This window comes from Misgurnus anguillicaudatus, chromosome 22, assembly GCF_027580225.2.
Source record: "Misgurnus anguillicaudatus chromosome 22, ASM2758022v2, whole genome shotgun sequence".
Classification (NCBI taxonomy): domain Eukaryota; kingdom Metazoa; phylum Chordata; class Actinopteri; order Cypriniformes; family Cobitidae; genus Misgurnus; species Misgurnus anguillicaudatus.
In genome coordinates, this window is record NC_073358.2 from 40261293 (window position 1) to 40286093 (window position 24801).

At 41.7% G+C, this 24801-nt stretch overlaps 1 protein-coding gene across 2 annotated transcripts in view; it reads left to right on the forward strand.

Moving 5' to 3' along the window:
• The first annotated feature begins 2509 nt into the window (after nucleotides 1–2509).
• The window catches only part of tenm1 (teneurin transmembrane protein 1), a 392082-nt gene continuing 369790 nt past the window's right edge, over nucleotides 2510–24801 (forward strand). For both annotated transcript variants that reach the window (XM_055198820.2, XM_055198822.2), the window contains exons 1-2: nucleotides 2510–2649; nucleotides 8704–8865. The gene's annotated coding sequence lies outside the window, so the exon portion shown is untranslated. The remainder of the gene's footprint in view (nucleotides 2650–8703; nucleotides 8866–24801) is intronic.

The following is a 24801-nucleotide window of genomic DNA, read 5'->3' on the forward strand; positions in this document are numbered from 1 at the left end:
ATACACCTAGGATGGTTTATCACCTAGGCTTATTTTAATTTTAGTTCAACTATTCCTTTAACATTTTAATATTAGTGTTTGTCACGTGATGTTCACATTATGTGACTGACTATAAACCTCCCAGCAAAATATGAACGTTCACAAGCAAAGATGCAAAAAATGTAAATCACATTCTTCAATAGGAGTCAACTGCGATTGAGATGAAGGAGCCATGTCACTCACAGCTCTCTCCAGTTTTTATAAAATTGGTTAAGTGTGGGTTGAAAGATTACTTGTTGATAAGTTGTGACGCCACAGTTACGACAGAACATAGCAGGACTGGATTCAGTTTAGTTAGGGGCAAGGACTAAATCGAGGGCAGCTAGGCCTACTAAACTATAAACCAAACCGAACTAAAGTGTGGTGACACTTATTTCAGTTAGAAATCTCCGTATTGAGAAAAAATGAACACTGTGATAAATGTCTTGTCAGTGTGGTGATATTACAATCTGCTGTATTGTGTGAAGTATTAACGTCATGGCCGACAAAAAGAAAGATTTATCGCAAATGGTCAAATTTGTGTCGGTTGACAAAGGACCGAACCATAAAGCCTTGCGAATGACAGAAACCTAACTTTCAGCATTTATTTGCTCAAACAAATCGAGCCAGTTGGTTTGAAGTCAAAATAAAATTTAAATGAAAATAATTTGTAATTTTTGGGGGGAATATTATGTTTTTTTATTTTATAAATGACTTATCGGTGAGCTTAATATAAAAAAATGCATCTTCTCCCCTCCTCGAAACTATATCTTCATTCTTACTTATGGGCTGTGTCCGAAAACGCCTACTTCCATACTATATAGTAGGCAAAAAGCAGTAGGCGAGGCGTATGTCCGAATTCATAGTATTCCAAAAACAGTAGGCGAAAAGTACCCGGATGACCTACTACTTCTGGTTAGATTTTGAAGTGTGCATACGAGGGACACTTTACTATCCCATGATGCCACGGAAGATGAGTTATCCAACGGAGAGAAAGAGGTGTCGTCATATTAGGAAATGGCGATGCGGCTGTATTTGCGCTGGTATGACATGAAGTGATGACGACGTATGTCACATGATGTATGAACATGGCGGATGTACTACGTCCGACGGTCCGAATCTCATTCATACTACCAGGATTCATACTATACAGTACCTACTGTTTTAACGGTCAAGGTACTTTATTTCATTCAATACGTATTGTCACAGTATGCAGTTTCGGGCCCAGCCATAGTATTCAGGTGGGCGGGGTCAAAGAAATTATCACAGCAATTAGCAACATGATCCAACGTCAAATGAATCAATACTCGATGGACGAATTCAGTCCTGCCCTAACTTTTTTAATTTCAGAAGCCATTTCACTCGGATATACGTCACCATGGTAAAAATAAGACAATCGCTACTTCCGTTTCATGCAGCCTTCAAAGAGCACTTATTTCATTGCTAAAAAACAACCTTATTTTGTGTATTTGGTATAATACAATGTGTTCGCGTGGGTTATGATTAAAAACACATTTTTTTTCTACATACGGTGCATTTTTGTAGCTCCAGACTTCCTGAAACACACGGATTTGAAAAGCTTTGTGTCCCTGATTGGCCAGCTAATCTGTAGCTATGTTGTGATTTACCTGAATTCCTGTAATGAATGATCGTCAGCTGGAAATGTGACGCTCGTTACCATGTTTGAAAGATTTGCTCACAATGCAATGCTAACAAAAGTTAACTTACAGGATGTGAGTCCGAAACGGTAGAAATTATGATATTTTCGGTCTTGTCCACATCACCAATCCCAGGAAGTAAACTGTTGCCTACAATCCGTACGTGTGTTTGTTTTATTCCAAGAAAAGAGATTTACGTTGGAGACAATAACTTGCGTCATCGTTTATTTTGGTGTATGTACCTTTTGCATATCGTTAACGTACTTATACACACCAAAAGAAATGTAAAATCGTGAATCGGACCATTGGTGCTCTTTAAACGTCCGTGGTTAGGGTTGCCAGATATGCGTAACAACCAATCAAAACTCAATGACAAAAATATGCTATCCCATACATTAATACATATTTTACAGTCACTGTTATTTATTACACACAATTTAGTCATGACTGTCTAATAGCAAAAAAAATTCATAAATAAAATATTTCACCCTTAATCTGACAGCTGATGAATAAAATCCTTTCATTGGTGTCGAATTACAGGCTTCCAAACAGCTCCTCTCCCTCACAAAAATGTGCTCACTTTGTCTCGTAACAGTCTTACCATTGGTATAATAAATATAATGTAATTTATGCAATATGTTAACCCACAGCAACAGCCCATACCTCAGATTCAGTATGTATCGCGTGTTCAGCCACACGGGGTCGCTGTTGTGCTTTTACTCTAACTGGCACAGTCCGTTCTCTTTCGCCGTTTAATGTATTGTATACCTAACCTCACACACTCAGACAACGTGAGTACAGACACCGGTTGTCTTAAAGGCACGAAGAAACACTTGAACAAGTAAAGATGAGCTGCTAGCCGGTGTCTGACTAAGGTTTTGCTCTGAGCACATCATCGGTTCTTGTGACAACCGTTACCGCAGAACACTGATGACATCTTATTAAAGCGCGACGACAGATGACAAGAAAAGAGGTCTGTACAATCAGGGGAGAGGTTTGGTGAGACAGCACTAAACAACACTATTGTTGCGTTTCAATTCGCATTCTATGCCATAAAAGTATATATTAAAAATATATACATATTTAAGTGTGTAGTAAATAAGTTTGCAAGAACTAAGAAAAACTAGACCGTTAGACGAAGGTTGGAAATACAACAAAAATCTTCTTACATTATTTGGTATGTAATGTTTACTATATAATTCAATGTATTAATTCGATAAGGCGTTACTAATCCCCCTCGCAATGACTTGTGGGTAAAATTGTAAAAGTATGCTGTTTGTCATGGAAAAGTATGAACATTTTAATGTGTGGCAAACAAATCGCTCACGTCATTATACAACGCTTTTCTTCATTCATTATTATAAGACTTACTATATCATTTAATTTATCAATTCAGTGAAGCATCACTTATTTCATTTATTTATTCACTGTAGCATCACTAAACTCCTCCCTCTTGTAATGAGTTGTGGGTAATATCAGCCATTAGGATGTTCATGGATCTGCACTTCCAGTTTTAACCGGAAACAAACAGACCACACCAACCAAGATACTAATTTCAGTCACACTACAATGAACGAGATACTAATTCCAATTTTCTATATTGTTTATAATAGATAGTATGGAAATTGGGATACAGGGGGAGTATACCACTTCGGAACTTTAGGAAAACTTCAACATACTGTTCGAGACATGCTAATTCTAATTTTGAATACTATTAAGGATGGATAGTGTACGAATTGGGACGAAGGGCAAGTCTCTCTACCACTTTCACTTTTTCCGCTTGCAGGTTTTAAATTGCTTTATATAGAAATTGGGGTTTGCTAAATTAAATTTGCAGCTGGTAGGGGTGCGGGCACGCACATCTCAATCACACCTATAGGGTTTATGCAGGGCACACGCAAGCATTCACACACAGTCATTAGTACCCAAATGACCTGCTGTGACAGAACTGCAGTCACACTCTTGCTTTCTGCTTCCTGCTCACTGGCCCAGAAATCCAATCTCCCCCATCATCCATCTCTGCGTGTGTGTGTAAGCGCATCTGAATGCAGGTGTTAATGTGTTTTGTGCCTTATCTCTCTCAACCAAACACACTACATAAAACATATGCTACTCAGAAGGGGGGGTAGTGGGTGTACACTGACTGAAATATTAACTCTGTTTCACTGGGGACAAAATAAAATTGTAAATGTGAACATAATGTCTTAATCTTCGCAAGATAATATGAGACGATAGAAATTAGCGTTGGAAGTTTAATAGAGACTGTTTACCACAAGATTTTGCAGCCCCATACTGGCAAGAGCTGTATAGTTTTTTACCGACTGCTGCTAGTTTGGCCTAGAGCAAAAGTTTATTAGCTACTGCAGCTGACACTACATGAAATGACAAAAATCTGTCATTTCATGTGGTGTCATGTAGTGCTGTTTTTATACCACTTTTATACCAAGTTTGACATCTATGAAGCCACAAAACATGGGTTTATGCATTTAGTAACTGGAGTGGCAAGTTTGAAAACAACTTGCTTGTAGCTCAAGTGAGATTATAAATAATCTCACTTCAATCTTGTTTTTACTCAGACCTAGAGCAGAGGTCTTGGCCTAGAACAGAAGTCTTCAACCTTTTTCAGGCCAAGGACCTCTTAAAGGCGGGGTGCACGACTTTTGAAAAACGCTTTGGAAGAGGGAACAAACTTGTAGCCAATCAGCAGTAAGGGACATGTCTACTAATGACACGGAGGATAGAACGCTCAGTTCTAAACCTCTAAGGGTTTTAAGCAAATACTGTTGAAAGAATTGAGTCAAGCTAGAACACTTACTTGTGCTATGCAAGTCTTTAAGCCTGCAGCATGTGTATGCGATCTATGCAGCCGTTGGTCCGTGGAAAAATTACAACTTCCGCCTCTTACCATTGTGCCGGGCGTTTAACGTCCCCTTCCGTGTGAAACGGAGCAAAACTGTTCACATGTTAAACATGCAGTATTATCAAAATACATTCGACCTGAATTACCATAGTAATGCTTTCACTCATTTACGACATTGTTGCCTGGGTTGCGTACAGTATGTTCTGGGTGGGTCGTTCAAAAGAAGGTCGATGGCGCTTTTCCATTGCATAGTACCCCACGGTTTAGTTTAGTTTGGGTCGGGTCAGCTCACCTCACTTTGGCGTGGTTAGCTTTTCCATCGAGTTTGGTATCACTTCGCAGTGGGAGGGATTATAGGCGTGTCGTTATATTTGCGCTGCATACTGCTGTGACATCATACAAGTGAGAGTGTCCTTGTACATTCCCATTCATACTGTATATATTTATTTATCAGTCCGCCACAAAATTAAAATTGACAACCCAGTTGATTGCACGTAGCGTTTTATCACTACCTCTGTCTCATGACAGTTTCTGTTCAAACACCCGTGGCGTCAGTCGACGGCGCTCCGCTGAGCCTCATTGAAGTTGCATATAAGCATATAATGCTGACGTGCTCGTTGCGAATGTTCCGCCACAAACTGCAAGTTTGGAAAAAACTGTTATGGTATTCCTGATTTTCAACATGTGGATGTTTTTCATCGCTGAAAAGGAGTTTGAGAACTTATAGCAGAGCACAGATGACAACAGGCTTGCTCGAGACAGCGCAAGCTAGCTAGTACAGTTAAAGCACTACATTATAGCGATGACGCTGTAGTGACGATTTTCTCAGACCAATCAGTGATCTACTGTGTTTTCGCGTCACGTTTGGTATCAGCTCGGGTCGCTTGGAACCCCAACCGAGGTGGTACGAAAAAAAGTAACGGTTACTACCAGAGGTGGAAAAAGTACTAAAATATTGTACTCAAGTAAAAGTAAAGTTACTTTAATAATATTTTACTTAAGTAAAAGTAAAGTTACTTGTCTAAAAATCTACTCAAGTAAAAGTAAAAAGTAAGTCATTTTAACTTTACTCAGAGTAAAAGTTACTTTTTTTTACAGCGGGAAGAGGTGGAGGATTCTAGTATAGTTCAAAAACGGCAAGGGAATATACATCTCAAACTAGTTGTTTTTAATTGTAGGAACATCTTTACAATTAAAGTGCAATAACAAAAAGTTAATAAAATAAAAAGCTTCTTTAAAGGAAGAAACATTTATGGAATTGTTTAATGATTTTTACATGTGAGTTATGCACTTTTGAAGGTGGTCAGCAGCTTGTAAATACAATCACTATAGTAAGGTTGTAATTGATGTATTGCTGGTAACATACATTATTTTATTAAACTATATATTGTTTAAATGAGCATATAATGAGATGAGTGCCATGTCTATATACATTTAACACGTTTATTATCTTCTTACTTCCCTGACCTGGGTACCTGATGACCTTCATTCTTCTCTCTCTCTCTCTCTCTCTCTCTCTCTCACTCTCTCTCTCTCTCTCTATCGCTCTCTCGCTCTCTCTCTCTGCAATGTCTAATGACCTGCGCATTCGAGGACATTTTGAAGTTGTGTTTGACTTGACGCGAAGCTGCTAGACCTCGGAAGATAATGCGCATGGTATTAAAAACGCGTCGTGCAATTTCGTACTTAAGAGCATGAATCCTACCTTTCATAGAAATGAAACACTCGCTTCGCGTCAGTGGAAAGTGGTCGCTTAAATATGACCAGGGGTTTCTTTCATAAGATTTGAACTGAGGCGGGTCTGCATTAGCGCGCGACTGTCTCGTCCGTCTCCATGGTTCTTTTTGCGCGTTCCCCCGGGCCCCGCCCATTTACATCCGTTGCGCGTCTTTATCACCTTGCTTTTTAAAATATTTTTTTACTCAGTAACGGATATGATTTAAAATGTAGCGAAGTACAATACTTTAAATAAAACATACTTAAGTAAAAGTAAAAGTACAGATTTTAAAAACTACTCAAAAAAGTAAAAATACACAAAAAAACTACTCAATTACAGTAACGTGAGTAAATGTAATTCGTTACTTTCCACCCCTGGTTACTACGTACTGCACCCAATGGAAAAGCTCCCAAAAGTAATCTGACCCGACCCAAACTAAACCAAACCGTGGGTACTATGCAATGGAAAAGCGCCACAAGATTCTATTTGGGTAGGGGCGTGTTTGTTTAGGTGATTTCAAATGTCAACATTGGCTTTCAGAGATCGTGCACCACGCCTTTAACTCTTTCCCCACCATTGACGAGTATTGACAAGACAACCTTTGCATAAAAAATGAGTTCCTGATGAATTTTTATGTTAATCTGCAATACAGCGATTGTCCACTAGAACTTACCCAATTTATAAAAAAAACGAAGCAAAAACGTTGTTTACTAATTTTAAACTCTGTGTATGTTTTGATAATCGTTCTGAATCTGAATCTGATCTGTAACAAAATTCCTTCACAATAATGCTATTATTTTAGCTTTTTTCCCACATTTAACTTTATAAGGAGAGGAAGAAGTAGGATGAAATGTTTTTTTCCCCGTTTGTTTGATTATTTGTTTATTGTTTGTTTTAAAGCAGAGGGTCTGTTCTTTCATTTGATATATTTGTATGTTTATATAGTTTTCAAAGAAACTTTTCCTGAAGGGCATTTTGTGAAACTTTTGTGAAAATCACAAAAAATGCTGGCGGGCAACTTTTCAAAAAATGGCTGGCGGGGAATGAGTTAATGAGTAGCAGGGACTCCCAGTACATGTCTTAAATTAAGACTGGATTTAAGTGACATACTTTGTTATGATGTCTACATTACAAAGATCATTCACATATTGTTAACATAATTCATAAAATTTTACATTTACTGAATAGATTTAACATGGGAACCTTCATTTTAATCAAGTTTAAATTTTTATTATTAATCTATTAATGCATTTTTGTTTGATGCCTAATTTCCATTTTTCAAAAAAAAAATTGAATTCAAATAATATTTGGAACCTGGCACCACTTCAGACACCCAATAAGCCCTGGACCCCCGTTGAAGACCCATGGCCTGGAAAATAAAAGAGTGCCGGAGGAATGACGTATTTTTGTAGGCTAACCCGGAAGTTAACAGGAAAATGTTCCCTTACTAAAAATCCTCTTTTTTCCCCATAGACTTTTGGATTATCGCAAAAAACAAGCTCTGTGTTTAACTGAAGTTTGGGACAAATGAATAATTTTTTTTGCGAGGGAACCAATGTCCCACTAATTTCCGGATTGGCCTACAAAAACACACAAATCCTGCGGCACTCTATAGCCACAGTAATTGTTTTAGTAATTGTATTGTAATTTTATGATGCTGCTTTTGTTTTGTGTTTTTTTTTTTTTTGCTCTGGTATACTACACAGACACACGTGCACGCAGAACCCACAATGTCTAAAAACCTGTACACGCGCACGCACGCACGCACGCACACGCCCGCACACGCACACGCACACACACACACACACACACACACACACACACACACACACACACACACACACACACACACACACACACACACACACACACCTAAAAAGTAATTGTAACCTTTTATTAAAAAAGAGAAATATTACAGATTATTTCCCAGAAAAAACTGATTGGATGAACACAACGGTTGCATTTTCCGAACATTACTCAAGCGCTGAAGCTTCATTTACATCTACAGTCACTAGGGGGAGATCTTCAGGTTTGCCTGCCTCCCACCATGCCTTTTCTTAAATAATCATACAATATTAGTTATTTTTGTGTAAAAACAAAGATGATGCTGATAGTAAGTTTTAATTTTGCAATACATCTAATGTAACACGACCTACTGTAGAAACGCCACTGTTAACAAATCGTGCTAATTGGCCTGGAGTAATTTGTTTATCCAGCTGTACAAATAAAAACACAGTCGTGCCACAGGGACAAAACGTCTCTCTGAGCAGAATGAGCGGACCGAACACAGATTTTAGTTAGTTGCCATGGATGCAGCATACTTCCTATGACTAAATGACTCGTGAATCTGTTTTTATTCACATTTTGTCAAATGTTCACTAAGAATCGTTTGCTGTAAATCACTTGTTGGAAACTTTTCTTGAGTAGTTTGTTCGACATTTTCTTTGTAGAGTTGTCTGTTCCTGCACAGATGATCGATAAATCAGCGGCCCCACAGATGGATGGCAGGAAAGAGAGAGAGAAACCAGACAAGTCTCACAAGACAAACCTGATAAGGCCGTATGCATCACCCACACAGCCCACTTTGAATTCTGAGCCAGTAAAAAAATCTGGTAAGATTTGCCTAAATTAAGCTGTTTTCACACTGTGATGTGGCAGTAATGCTATTGTAGGCATAATGTACAGTAGGGAGAGTTATCCAAATATATATATCACAGAAAGATGGGTGTGTACACTTACTGTACATTAAACAGCAGTAAAGAAAATGTAAGTAAAATAAACAATTATATTACAGTACTGTGCAAAAGTTTTAGGCCACCACCACCAGACTTGTTGTTTTAGAAGTTTTAATGTTATCCATATTTATTTTTCAATCTATTTCATTAAGATACAAAAAAAAAAAAATACAGGAAATATGTACAAAAAATAAAATTTTCAGGACTAAATGTCTTCTTTAGGCATTGTCTGTGTTGAGTGTGACCTCTCTTGGCACTAAACACATCTTGAGCGTTTTTGAGCAGAATGAAGTAAAAAGAAATTTTTTTTTAAAATCAAGATTTAGTTTTATTTAGGTTTAAGAGATCCTGCAGTTTCCTGCTATTGCTCAAGTTCATGGTGAGTTTATCCTAAAAACTTGACACATCAGTTTACATTTTTACATTTTTTTAATACTACATACACATTTCCAGTATTTTCTGGATGTATTCTATTAAAGATACTGAGAAACAATTATATATGATCACTATAACATTGCAAAAAAACAAATCTAATTCTGGCATGGTGGCCTAAGACTTTTGCACAGTACTGTATATTATATTTTATTATATTATACAACAGTTCTTTGTGGTTCTCGAATCTGATTGGCTAAGAGGCGTGCGATATTCTACTGATAACGGCACAGTAACCGCTTCACCATTTTGGATCATACCGCCACCTGCTGGTCATTTTAGTATTAGTGAATAAAGTGCTAAAAAATAACCAAAGAGTTTGGATATTTTTACTATTTAAAGCTTCCTACGGCCTCGTGCCTTTGCCCTAATCACAGCAGTGATGATATAGAGCTATATCACACTCCTACTCGAGCGATATTGCTTAATTATATTATATTATATTATATATATATTATATTATATTATATTATATTATATTATATTATATTATATTATATTATATAAAAATGTTTTTAAGAATGACTCCGGTCTTTTTCTATCTTTCTTTTTCACATACCTTTTCTGGCAATTCAATACTTACCTTTGATACTGAAAAAGCTGTGGTCCTCTTTCTCCCCACCTTTGCCATTGTTTTTAGTGACAACCCGTGTCTGCTGGTCTAGGAGCAGACATGTGGTTTCTCTGATAGTGTTTAGGCCGAACAGCTGGTCCTAGATCAGAGCGCCCCATCACACTACAGGACATTTCATCAGCAGAGACCAAAATGAATAGGAGTCAGAAAAATCAAAGGCTTCTCAGCTTTTAAAAGACAATGTCATTTCTTTCATATAAAAACAGAGCGCCCCCCCGTCGCACGGATGCGAGGCAGACAAGCAGAGTGAAATCTGTAAACAGCAGTAGTCGATAAGAGAGCCTTGGGCTGACCTGATCATGTGTGACCCCCTGTCGGGCGCATCAACGGTTCCCATGGTGACCGAGAGTCTAAGTTGAGTACTGTTTCCACAGTCGATGGCTCTCTCTCTCTCTCTCTCTCTCTCTCTCTCTCTGTATCCCTCTTCTTCCCCCTGTCTTAAATAGCGATGACTAATTACTAGTTAATTAATTTACCGTGTGTTTGCATACATATGAGGTCTTTGCCTTACTTTGGGTTTAAGCGATTGCATTTTAGAAGTGTGTGTGTGGTTGGCCATGCTGACCTTGTTAATCTCAGATCGTGAGATGGCAAAAAAATTGCTGGATTTCTTAAGGCTGCTGTAGTTTATATATCAATAAATAAAGAATCTCTCGCATTTTTCTGCACACACATTTTTGTTTCACTGTCATTGCTTGGGCTTTCCATTGATTTTTCTAGTAATTATATTCGCCTATTTTTTATGTCTATACCTAACCTTCACACAAACCTTTTGCCATTTCCAAGACATTGCTTAGGATGTTAAAGTAATCTGAATTATAGGGACAATTGCAGGGCTCAACGCAAATATTTTTTATACTGGCCCGGTCGGGCAAGTGGTTCAGATTTTCACTTGCCCTGCCAAAATTTTCACTGGCCCCAATAAAAAATGTCAGTGTCACGTATTTAAAAATAATAATTCAAAAGTCAAATATAATTGTATACATGCTCTCACAAAAAAGGCACCCAACTTTTCTGCTTTACCTGTAAACAGACAGCGAATTGTGCAAAATATTGCATAGTTTCTTTTGTTGTGTTTTACCCAAGTAAATGTCTGCTTCCAAGATGTTAAATAATATACACTGATGAAAATATATTTTAGTGACTGAGGGTGAAGCACTGGCCCGATCAGGCAAGTGACAATACTTTTTACTGACCCGAGCGTCTTTCACGCTTGCCCCGGACCACCAGGCAAGTCCTTTATGTTGAGCCTTGAATTGACTTTCAGTGTTGAAGATTTAGATTTTAGTGCACTGTCATGGTCAAAAAATGGTCCTAAGCTTTCAATGCGGCATTACCTACCTAATTTGTACCATTTAGGTACGGATATGTATACATTTGGTACCAATATGTACTTCTGAAGTACTAATATGAAAGGTGTCATTTTTGAAAGGGTCAAACCAAAATGCTGAGTTATCAGAAGCTATCTGACATCATACGCCAACGCCACAACTTAAAGATCCAAATGCTCCATTAAATGCCTTATACCGACAACCAACTAATATAAACTTACAGTCTGCTGTAAAACAAAAAAAATCACAAACCTAACCGGGTGTTTCTCACGAAATCCAGATTTAGAAGGTGTCCAGCATCAGATTTTTTAAAAAGCCCTTGAAGCACATTTAAGATTAAGGTCTGAACTTACTATAGCCATTATTTTTAGAGGATTTAAAAATATTTCCTATAGAATTATTAACATTTTTTAGATTATTATTATAAAAAATATCATTTCCGCAACATGATATTACATTAAATATATGCATTTACAAACTCATGTTTCGGTAATGAGAACTAAAAAGTTGTCTAGGTACTATGACAAACAAAATTTCAACTTTTATCTGGAGAGAAAAAATAAGAACTGCTTACCTGGTAGCCATCTTGAGTGTCACAGTCATTTATGTCCCTTCCATCAAATTGTTTTTGAAAATTTTAGTTTCTTGAGGGCTTAAACAATGATTGAAAATTCTTGCGGAGGATGAGAATGAGTCTTGGACGCATTTATATTTCTTATTATTGTCTCTACATTTACCAATGACCAGCAAATATCACGTTTCTTTACTGTAAATGTTTATAGTATAACATGCACTGAAGCTTTTTATTTATTATTATTATTTTTTTAATCATAAATATTTCCATGTCAAAGAACCCAAATCCAGTCAAGGACACATTGCGGTAATGAAAAATGTTCCCTTAAAGGAGCACTTCACCCATTGAAACATTAATCTTTATTGAAAGTGCGTTATATTTGTAGTCAAAATGTAACATACATTTAGAATTTGGTGCCTATTTGACCAAGAAAAGGGGTGTTTGTAGTCTCACCCCCTCAACAAAAATAATGGACTTCCTGCTTTCAATGATGCAAAATGATGATTTTTACATCATTGAAAGAAGGAAGTGCAACACTGAAATCTGTATTTCTCCTGTCTCGGCGGAAACTGAGGAAATGATGCACAAATATTCAAAAACATGAATGGGGTTCTAACTATACAAACCTTTATGCAAATGGGTGAAGTGTCCCTTTAAATGTGGAAAAAACAACAAAATTGGTTTGTATGATGTCATTTGAAATCATGTAAATGGAGAGATCTTTGTAACTGTATGCTTATCTTATTTTAAACCTTTTTATCAAAATGTTTCATGAGACCTCATAAGTCTAATTTCGCGAGAATCACCCAACCTTGTATCTCCATACTGAAATGCAAATGAATGTACACTCTAAAAACAAACGGTGCTATATAGCACCAAAAGTGGTTCTTTGCTCGTAATCATAGAAGAACCGTTTTTAGTGCCATATAGCACCGGTGAAGCACCAGTGAAGCACCTGTGTAGAACCATATAGTGCTATGTAGAACCATATTTGGTGCTATAGTGGTTCTATATGGCCCCTATATGGTTCTACACAGGTGCTTCACTGGTGCTTCACCGGTGCTATATGGCACTAAAAACGGTTCTTCTATGATTACGATCCAAAGGAACAGTTTTGGTTCTATATAGCACCGTTTGTTTTTTTAGAGTGTACTGTACTGCGTGAAAAATATAAAAATATACCTTAAGGGGCGGTTTCCCACACAGGGATTAGACTAGTCTAAAATAAATGTAAGAGCTCTCCAAACTGAAAACAACTTGCACTGACATATCTTAAAATACATCAGTGCTCTTTGTTTTGCCTCAAAATGCACATAAGTAATGTTTATATATTTCCTAAATAAACTAAGGCCTAGTCCTGGCTTAAGCTAATCCCTGTCCGGCAAACCACCCCTAAATGTGTGATATAAATAACCATGGATCTTAAAAAGGCTGTTGAGATTGTAGTTTCATATGAAGCGAGTCAAGGCTTGGACCCAGACATGATATTACTTATGTCACGATTTAACAAGCCAATAGATGCACTGGTTTTAATATTAATATAATAATATTTTCTATACCCCCTTCTTACAACAGTTGACATTACTTGTTGGAAAGCAAAAGAAGATTTTGCCAATTCAGAAGCATGTCAAATAGTGAGAACCACTTACGATGTACTTGCAAATTGGTTTTTGACGCGTGTCGCTGTATTGTCAAACATTTAGCCCTCACAATTATAACCAAATCTGCATAGGCACACAGTTTGTAGCACCAGTTCCCACTTGCAGTTTGTTTCTAGTAAGAACAAAATGTAATTTTCTGTTCATAAATGTCCACTGTCTACCAGCACTCATAAATGTGCAGGAACGTTGTCTTGATACTCGGCAGCAGACAAAGCCACTGCTTTTAGCCGAATGGAAATATATGTTAATGTGTGCATGCAATTAGGTGAAAAAGATAAAAAGAGAGAGAGAGAGAGTGAGTGAGTGAGTGAAAGAGAGAGTCGGTCTAAAAATATGAATTACTTAATGGGTGTATGCATTGCAATTAGAATAGAGGGACAGAGAGAACGAAAAAGAGATGGAATAAAAGAGAGGTGCAGAGAGGAAGGAAGTTTTGAATGCACGACTCGCTCGCTCATCTCTCATTAACATTAAGCGAATGCGTGCATAAAATCTCCATGCGAACAAAAGAGATGAACAGGAAGCGGTGGCAGAACCAGCAGACGTAGTAAAGCGTGAAATTCCCGGTAAATCCCATAAGGCATTTATTTAGCCGGGCTCAACCTCAGCATTTCTTTCGTTACCCAACTGCATTACGTCTCATCCTCTGTTTCAACCCTGAAGCCTGTACTCATGCTGGATTTCTGCAGTGCCGTGCTGCCTGCCCTTCTTTAGAAACTACCCAGGATGCTGTGCATTATCACATTACGCAAGTACTCTGATCGGAAACTAGTACGTTCAAATTGATTTCAAATTTCTGTTGGCGGCGTTCAGATCCCTTAATAGCTTTGCAACTAAATCCATATCTAATAAGCTTGTGAAGTTTGTTCCAAACCGGTCCCTGTGGTCTTCTAACATTGTTTTAACAGACAGAACTAACACTTCACAAGCATGCGCCCTCCATAGCCATAGAACAGTGTGCAATACGATAAAAAAGCGAGACGTGTCACAACAGTCAAAGGCGTTTGGTGAATATTAAACAATTAGGACAAACACCAGATGCACACCGGAACGCGTGAACGTCCCCCAGGTGTAAACTCTTGATACCGTAAAACAAAACTTAAGCACTTTTAGCAGAGCGTTTACCTAATTAACTTGCTAAAAAGAGCACCATATGTTGTATGTTGGATGCTGTTCCCGAGAGTGATGGATGCTGGTCCCTTTGGATGCTGATATGCTGTCCTCACTAAGCTTCTTAACCACTCTAATCAGTGTTCAAGAGATGCCACCTTCCTTAATGTGGCCAATCTTCTGGCTGGAGCGGACCAGGATGAGGATTGTCGCAGTAATGCCGTACTGCTGCTTGCATCTGATCAGGCACAATTTGAAGTCAATGGCAGATAAAGTAGCGCTGTGCTCCTCAGGAGACCTGTTTTTTTTCTACATGCATGCCTAAAAAGACTACGGGGCGGTTTCCCGGACAGGGTTTAGATTAATCCAGGACTGGGCCTTAGTTATATTAGGACATTTAAGTCGTTTTTAAAAACATAGCTTACAATAGACATTACTGGGTGCATCTAGAGACAAAACGATGACTATTGTAAGTTATGTTTTAGTTAAGACCGCTCAAATATGCATTTAAAGGGACAGTAAGTAGGGTTTTAAGTGTTTTTACAAGGAGATAAGTGATTACATAACGGCTACCGTAGTTGCAACACGCATTTGGAAAAGCGAGGCGCTAGAGAGCACTATTCGTTTGAATGCAAAATGCAATTTCACCACTAGATGGGGTAAATCCTACTTATTGTCCCTTTAAGTCTGGGTCTAGGCTTAAGCCCTGTCCGGGAAACCACTCCTATAATGGCTTTACCAGTTTAATCGAAGTGAACTTTTGGTCGGTATTTATTATCGGTCTGGCTAGTGGCTAAACTGATCTCTGCAACAAATACCTTGTCGAAAATATATATATATTTCATTTGCTAAAGACGAGGGGAGACAACGAGTAGCCAGGCAAGAAATCAAGGACATGCTAACATTGTAAACATTAATTTTGCACAATAACATTAGCTTAGTTAGTTTTTTTGTAATTGTTGCAAGGAAAAATCCTCGATCTTGCGGCACATTTTCCTAAAAAATGCGATGGAATATGTGGGATATTTATGCAATTTTATGCAATGAAATTGCGGGAACTTGCAAAAAGTGTGTGAACTTGCAAAAACTGTTTGCAGCTTTTGATTGATGTTCACGTCGCGTAATTACGTCACTTCCTAACATTCCCATGACAACAGGGGACATGGCTGCGCTTGTGAGATGTAAATGCAAAATTTTTCAACTTTCTGTGAAGATATACATGACTTTTTGCTATGAAAACGGCATATGAAATCATGCAAGCCCCGCATATTTTGCGAGCAGAAATCGGCAATTTATGCGACGAAAGTGCGGCGTATTTTAAAAAATGCGTCCCCCGCATAAATATGCGTAATTGCTGATTATGCATTGAATCATGCGATAGCATAATCACGTTCTTCTGCAGGGACTGAGATATACAGTAATATACGAACAAAGTTAATTTCAGGGTTTCCCGCAGAAAATTTAGTTAAGGTGGTTCGGTGCCGGGGGCGTGGCAATCAAAGGGGCGGGGCGTACACGTCATGATGAAAATGAAAATATTTTAATATTTAAAACACTCAAATAAAACTTAATTTTGAAGAAACTATGACAGAAAATAAACACCATACTAGATTATTAATGAATTAAATGTTTTTAACAGATGCCTCTAACGGGAATAGCTGCATGATGAAATGAAACTAAAGGGTTAATAAACACAAACTAAAGCAGATGTTGTAGAACGTCTGGCGAATGATGATACATAGCGCAAAAATTTTAAAAACTGATTATTTCCCACTATTAATTACATTATCTTAAAGGAGTGTAATTACTGTAGCATGTAAATAATGCTCAAATAACACGAGGAAGAGCGCTATTCTCCGAGATGCACTTAAAGGCCTTTTGTGCAGCAAATTTTTTTAATTTTTTTTTAGACAACCTAGTTTAGGCGGTAGGGTTTCCCATCTTAGGCGGGCCACCCGAACTGCAAAGTGCTGCGGGAAACGTCTCGGTTACGGATGTAACCCTCGTTCCCTGAAGGAGGGAACGGAGACGTCACGTCGTGACCGACGAATTGGGAGCTCGCTTAGAGAGACCAATCTGCTTCGAATACTACTAAAACGCCAATGAACTTGGCATTGAGATATTTGCATAATGCTGGCGCCGCCCCGCCAGGTGCGTATATAAGGCGCACGTGCAAATAGGGAAATCAGCTTCTGTTCGCTGAGAAAGCCGGAAGGTGACCGGCCTAAACAGCAGGTGGCAGCACCTGTGGCGACGGGACGTGACGTCTCCGTTCCCTCCTTCAGGGAACGAGGGTTACATCCGTAACCGAGACGTTCCCTTTCAGTCGGTCACTACGACGTCACGTCGTGACCGACGAATTGGGAAACCCTACTAAAACGCCACTAGGGGCTGACCTCTTCCAGTGTCTGCTTAAAGCCCTCCGGTTCCACTTAAGGATAGGAGAATTAGGTTTCAAGGCAGAAGGCCGGGCACTAGATGTTCCTTTAACCCCACAGTAGTGCCAGCGACTGGGAAGCGCCCTAACTGAGCGGTATAGGGACGCTGCGGAAGCCACTGCCCCGTTAAGGGCTAATGGTGGACGAAAGTCAACCGTAGTTGAGGTATAAATGACAGCCGTGGCTGTGTAAGCAAAGCAGTGCTCTGCTAAGGGAAACGTGGGCTGGTAGGATTAACCCCACGGAATAATACTCACAAAGGAACCCGTTGGGACACAATGTGGGGCCCTGGCCAAACACGTAGGTTCGTAAGAATACAACTAGTGAAAGGCTGACAGCCAATGCTCCGCAACAAAGGCTGTCAAGGCAGTGGAGAGAGCAAATCAAACCATTACGCATTTTTGCTCTGTTAGCCTTCCATACTGAAAACTCAATTTGGAGCCTCAGTCGGAGGCTGCAAGCCGACTTGCGAGTCTGCTCTCCGTGTCCTCCCTGGTGAGGAAAGAACACGAGAGGATACAGGCTCGATACGAACATTGTAAAATCTAATGAACGTATTAGGTGTCGCCCAACCAGCAGCTCTACAGATGTCTGTTAGCGAGGAACCACGAGCTAAAGCCCAAGATGAGGCAACACTCCGTGTGGAATGCGCTCTAAAATTAAAGGGCAAGGAATGCCCTGCAAATTGTAAGCTAGGGCGATAGTATGAACTATCCAATGAGACATCCTCTGCTTAGTGACAGCTTTCCCTTTCTGCTGGCCACCATAACAAACAAAGAGCTGGTCTGAGGTCCTGAAGCTTTGCGTGCGGACCACGTAGAATCGCAGTGCGCGTACGGGGCACAACAAAGCCTCGGTTGGGTTTGCCTGCTCCAAAGGCAACGCTTGCAAGCTCACCACCTTATCTCTGAAGGGAGTGGTGGGAACTTTGGGCACGTAGCCTGGTCTGGGTCTTCAGTGAGACAGCAGGACCAAACTAAAGGCACGAATCGTCAACAGAGAATGCATGTAAATCTCCTACTCTTTTCATGGAGGCCAATGCTAGCAGGGTCAGAGTTTTCATTGATAAAACTTCAGACTCGCAAACTGCAAAGGCTAAATCGGAGACCTGAAGGCTTCAGCACCATGGACAGGTCTCAGGAAAAAAGAGGGAGGGCGCGAGGGGTTTAGCCTGCGAGCGCCTCTTTAAAATGTAATAATTAAATCATGCTGGCCAACTGATCTGCCGTAGATAAGTGAGTGATGAGCAGAAATAGCGGCGATATCAATTTTAATGGCGGAGGGACAGCCTACCATCTAACCCATGTTAAAGATATAAAGCATAATGTTAAAGGGCATTCTCTGGGTCCTCGCGTTGCGAAGAGCACCGGGTGACGAAAAGGTTTCATTAAGCGCGTAAGCCCGTCCTGTGGACGGTGCTCGAACCGCGTCGATGGTGTTAGATACCGCTTGCGATAAATCACCTAAACCTTGCGCGCGCTCAACGACCGTACATGGATATCCACAGGTCGGGGCGCGAGTGCCAAATGTGCCCCTTCCTAAGAAAGAAAGTCCTTCCTCAGGGGAATCCGCCAGGGAGGGCTGTCGCGAGGAGCATTAACTATGAACCAATTCTTGGTCGTCCAGTACGGACGATTAATAAAAGGCTCTCCTCGTCCTGCCTGACTTTGCACAGTGTCTGCGCAATAAAGCTCACTGGAAGGAATGCGTATTTACGCACCCCCCGCGGTCAGCTGTGTGCCAACGCATCCACGCCGAGGCTGCCCTCGGTTAGTGAATAAAATAGGCGACAGTGGGTATCGTCCGGCGACGCAAACAGATCTATCTACGCACAACCGAACTTCTTCCAAATTAGCTGGACCGTCTGGGGGTGGAGTCGCCATTCGCCGGGGGCGCAGCTCGGAAGCGCGTACCGCTGTATTGAGCGATCCCGGGATGTAAATGGCACGAAGGGACCTCAGATGCTTCTGACTCCAAAGGAGGAGATGACGAGCGAGATGCGACAGGTGACGAGAGCGCAAAACCGCCTTAACGGTAAATAACGCAACAGTCGCAAAGTTATCGGTGTCGACAAATACATCCTTCCCTCGCATCTCCATAGCGGAGCGTACAAGTCCCAGATATACAGCGCACCGCTCGCGGCAGTTGGGGTGCTATGCACACCCCAGACTGCAGGCCCGTCATACGTGGCTGAACATCCCGTGCTTAGGGCATCGCATGCTACAGAATGCCAGGAGACCCCTCAGAGGCATATCTTACTATCAGAAATGCTGGGTCTACTACGGGGAAATTTAAATGACACGCAGGTGTAGTGTTTACACAATGTATGCCGGTGCGCCACGCTCTCCTTGAGACTCGATCGTAAAGTCAACGCTGAAGCGGTCTCATATGACGCAGCTCGCAGTGTCACGGCTGCAGCATGCTGTCATATGTCCAGGAGCTTCTGAAATTGTATCAGAGGGACCGCGTACTTCCCTCGAATTAAACCGAGGCAAGTCAGAACTGACTAGTTGCGCGCTCTTGTAAAACACGCCAATTAGTTGATCGAGTCTAATTCCATACTGAGAAAAAGGATCCTCTGCACGGGGCAAAGTTGCTCTTTCCCAGTCGACCTGATGACTTAAACGAGCGAGATGCCGAAGCATTAACTCTCTGTGTTCGCGCACGTCTGCCAAGAACGGGCTATTATAAGTCAACGTAAATAAAGCAGAATGCGAACAACGCTCTCTCTCTGATATTTTAATGCCGTGACTAACACTTTCATGGAGACACGGAGAGAGAGAGACAGCTCGAATGGTGTACTTAATATTAATATGCCCACCCCACGACGCAGAGCGAAAAAACGGTCTAAGGCGAGGGGAGATGGACACAAAAAGTACACGTCTTACAGGTCTAAAGCTGCAACCGATCTGAATATTGAAATACGAGCCTCGGCGTTATCATCCAAAAAGACCACCTCCGTAGAGCCGGGCGTAAATCAAATCGATCGTAACCCACCGCGTATTTCGGGTACTATGAGATAAAGGCTGGAAAAACCCTATCATCATATCATCATCTCGGTAAGAGGGACCGGCTCGATAATCCTTCGCCAGCAGGACATCGACTTATGCACGCAGTACTTGTGCATCGGATACTTTCACTATAGTGAAACGAAAGCCCGAGAATTTCGGGGTTGTGCCGGTAATTGTATTTCGTAACCGAGGCGGATCATGCGTAAAACCCAACGAAACGGGCTGGGAACTGAAGCCAAGCACCCAGGCACCGTACGAGGAGAATTAACGACACTACCAAAGTACCCGCGGTGGGGCAGCGAAGCGAGACAGGTGAGACTGCCGGTGCGTCTGCCGTGACAGCATAAGCATCACAGTATGTGTGTGTGTGACACTGACCTGAGCCCGCTGAGGGAAACGGTCGTCCGGTCTCCTCAGCTGAGGACGCAGACACCGAAGGGGTTGCTGGTGGTCCGGTCTCCTGAGTGGAGGGCTCGGACTCCTCAGAACACCCGCTGGCGATAGAGGAGAGGTAGGGTGAGCTGGTGTGTGCCCGCTCACGGCTCTCTCGATCCTCTGGAGACCTGGAGAGGGAAGAGGAATGCACTCTGTGTGTGGTTAGTGGGCACCGGCTAAACAGCCGGTGGAACATATGCAAACCAAGAATTTTCCACCCGACCCTCTATCGGGGGAAGGAGCGAATCACCGTCTCCTGAAGAGTGATCCTCTGCCAATCCAGGTCGCCCGCTTACTGGCCACTTAAACTCCCGATCTCACGGGAAGCGGCTAAGCGGGCGGGGCGAGCTGCTGACGACCGGTTCCCCCGCGCTGCCGAGATGGGGCCCGAAGAGGGGAACGGAGGTGGTCGCCGCAGGACGCCGATGGCGAGAGGCAGACTGAGGAACCGGCGTGGTGGTTTTTACCAAGGGCAGCTCTCCTTCGCCGGGGCATGACCACAGAGATCGCCTCAGTCTGCGCAGCGGAGCTGTACGACTCCACGGCCTCGCCGAAGAGGCCGGTCTGTGAGACAGGAGCATTCAAGAAGTTGTTCTCGCCTGCGTCCGTCAGCCAGACACAGCCAAAGGTGGCGATCTTGAACCACTGTTGTGAACATCGCACGACTGAAGGTCGCGGCTTCCCTCGTAAATCCTTGGTGAACCCGTAGCAACGTTAATGCGTGCAGGGCTGAAGCCGCCTCTCCGCATGCCTGACGGACAGCGCCCGTAACCGGACGACTATCTACAAACACGGGAGGGAAGGGTTGGGTGGTCCCTCCAGGAACGCAGCTGCATCGCAACCCCGCGCTCCACTGGAGGGTCCCTGCCCTTAGCGGCTCCATTGGTGAGGGAGGTGAGGGGTGAAAGCTGAAGCTGAACGGCCGGATGGCCGCAAACCACGTCAGCTCTTCGTGCCGTCGGAAAGAAAGGCACAGGAGCAGAGGACCGAGTGGCCCGAGCAGCTCCGAAATACCAATCACGTGGGCGGTACGGTTCGGGCGGAGAGGGGTTAACCCCTCCAACTCTACCGTTACCGCCGCTCGAGCGGGCACGGCCGCCATCTCCGGAACGACTCCACTTCGGAGGAAAATTGGACACCCCTCTGATGCTGCAGAAGTGAACGGGACCAGAAGGAGGTCCAATGGATTCGGCAGACATCGTAGAACACGACTCTGCCGTCTCCACCGGAACCTCAACCGGCTGAGGATGAAAGGCCGGTAGGTGGAGGACGCATCCTCCGTCCTCCTCAGCGTAGTGATGCGAAGAGCGTCATGCGAGCGCTTGACAACCGCACCATGGCGGTGTCAGCACTGCAAAGACGCGGACAGCATTCCCGTAGAAACGTCAGTCGTCTCCGCAATCCAAGAGGGTTATGCTCTCACAGAGAGAACAAAAACTCTCCACGAGCGCAGCCTCAGAGTGCTTGATGCCCAAGCATGAAGACAGCGCTCGTGACCGTAACTGGAACCCTTATACCTCTCACATCCAAGATCGCACGGACGAAAAGCAATCCTGAAAAGGACGCTGATCTCCGAATATACGAGAGAGTGGCTGTCTTTAAAAAGACACAGAGCTCTCACGTATCACTCTTTTAGGGAAATCACTCTTTAGGTGCTCAGCTGATGATGCGCACAGGGAAAGGCAACGCACACACTAAACTCAAAACAAAAAATATGCAGAGCAGTGGAATACTGCGAGCGTCCGCTGTGTTAGTACTGCTTGTCAATCAACTTCAGCAACCGTTCCCAGAAGAGCAGATAGTAGCTTCTCAGTCAGATAAAGCCGGCTTTCGAAGCGAAAAAAGCTGATTTCCCTATTTGCACGTGCGCCTTATATACGCACCTGGCGGGGCGGCGCCAGCATTATGCAAATATCTCAATGCCAAGTTCATTGGCGTTTTAGTAGTATTCGAAGCAGATTGGTCTCTCTAAGCGAGCTCCCAATTCGTCGGTCACGACGTGACGTCGTAGTGACCGACTGAAAGGGAACCCTGAATTTACTTATATATTTCCCTTGTTATCAGAAATAAACTAATTTAAAAAGGATTTTGTTAATGATTCTATGTGCAAGTCTACCGTAAATTGCGTGTAGTGAACAAATGGCGTTTGTTTATGTTGTTGCTGCTGAAACCATCCATAGTAGGTGAAAATCAGTAAGCGAGATAGAAGTAGTATGTAGTAACGACTCACTTTTATGACGACGAATGTCACCTGATGTATAAACATTTACGAATTTACGTCCGAATTTCTCATTCACACTACCCAAATTTATATTTTATACAGTAAAATGTACTGTTTGAGTAGATATCTCAACCAATTCAGTATGTACTTTCACAGTATGCGTTTTTGGACGCAAGGCATGGCTTTTCAGCTAGACCAGCACAAACCAGTATAAACTAGCCTGGACAAGCATGGGGATTAATGGTCGTGAATCCCACTCATCTTTTTGACTTATTTTATGTTTCTTTTAATACTTACAGCATTTTCTCACAAAAATATTTATCATGCGTTTACAAGCGCATCAAACTGCACGGCTTGCACAAAAGGTGCTACATAAATAAAGTGTGTACCGAATTGAACTGAATTTGTATCCCCTCAATCTCTGTGCCCAGCGGACAGCAGCAACAAACTTATCAGGAAAAAATACCCAGCCTTGATGCGTCTCCCTTTCGTCTCATCTGAGTAAAGATTAATCTGATCTACAGAGCTTACATCTCCCTCATGCGCTTTCGACCAGTGTCACACAGCCAAACTCGGCTCATCGTCATTTCTCATTCCTTCATCTTCAGCTTCTGACGTTCCATCAGCCAGCCCCTCTGTTGACATGAGTCCCTGCACACACACACATACACAAATGCACACCTTACAGTCCCAACTCAAAGAGTCACGTCGGGTTATTTGCCCGCTCCTGCTGCAGTCTTTTCTTGTTCTCTGTATATGCTGTGGCATTACGGTCTGGGAATTTAAATGTCATTCATTTATGATTGGTTCTGTATAAAGCGATACAGATACTTTTTTGGACTGACATACACTATAATACATTCACTGTAAGATGTGCACAAAAAGAAATCGTTATGGCTATTTGGAAGGGTCAACATATGACCACCTGTCTGTTATAAGATAGAAAAGCACTTTGACAGCTCCCAAGCTGTTTCATGATGGCTTCATTCTCAGAAATTGGCATTGCATTTGACATGTTAGCTCAAACGAGTACCTTTGTGGGGTGAAATTTGTTACATCATGCAGTATATATATGCTCCTGACGTGAGGGTGAAGCTAGGCAACTTTATTATGCTGTATTCTATAATATCTTTATGTTGGATAATTCTAAGGATAGGTCTGCATCTAAGGCAGACCATGCAGCTATCCCAAAATGCATTGTACTGAGCCTATAGAGTAGCCTACTGTGCAAAAGCCCCACACCATGTCCTAACTATACATTATGCAATAAGATTCTAGCGAGAGATTGTTTTATTTCATACATTTTCTTTGGGGCGGGGTTGGGTGCAGAAGGGATGCACCCTACACCAGGGGGGTGGGGATGTTGGTGGTCAGCAGTGGCAGCCAATGACTTTTTTTTCGGGGGCGCACAATGCTAAGCTCGTAACAACATGTAGCCCTTCATGTGTGTGGTTCGTCATTTCAAAAATGTGTTCGGTGCATCAAGTGAACCTATGTGCATCACATGTCATTTCAAAATAAGTGCGTGCTGCACATGCATCTAAAGGGTTTATGATAAAAGAGTTTGCCAGAAAATTTGGAAATACAGGACATTTGTATGCAGTTTTGAAAAACTGAATAAATATACTGTATAAGCTACAGTATCAAGTATTTAGTGTGAGCTCCTCTTACACTTGAGCAATAGCAGGAACCTGCAGTCTCTCTTAACCTAAATGATCAGAAATGTCTAATTCTAAGGTTTCATTTCAATTAGCATGCTGCCATAAAACACCAGATAGTAAGCAAGCAAAACAACTCACTAGGGTTTGTAACAAAGTTGTTGATTTTGGCTCTTGGAGCCAATAGTGAAGTTCCAATGGGTATGAAGCTTTCCTCACCCAAGATGCATTTTCAGTTAACCAGTTGACCAGCATCTATTCATTCATAAATATTTGAACAGGGTGTTTCCGGCAAAACGGTTTGCTCA